This window comes from Fulmarus glacialis, unplaced genomic scaffold, assembly GCF_000690835.1.
Source record: "Fulmarus glacialis isolate BGI_N327 unplaced genomic scaffold, ASM69083v1 scaffold35720, whole genome shotgun sequence".
Classification (NCBI taxonomy): domain Eukaryota; kingdom Metazoa; phylum Chordata; class Aves; order Procellariiformes; family Procellariidae; genus Fulmarus; species Fulmarus glacialis.
In genome coordinates this window covers 9205-9412 of record NW_009186413.1, presented here as the reverse complement: position 1 = coordinate 9412, position 208 = coordinate 9205, and positions in this window count along the sequence as shown.

Here is a 208-nt window from a genome sequence, read left to right as displayed (position 1 = left end):
TCGCGTCCTCGCCGGCAGCACCCGGTGGGACCCAAGAAACAACCGTGAAGGGAAACGCCGAGACACGTCCCGGTGGCTCCCTGGGCTGGGACGCGCGCTCCATCCCCGCGTGACTGCGGGCGTGGGAGTGCTGCGAGCGCAAGTGGAAAGTGTAAGTACGTAGGTCTAATTGATGAACGGCTTTTTTTTTTTTTTTCCGCGAGGGGGT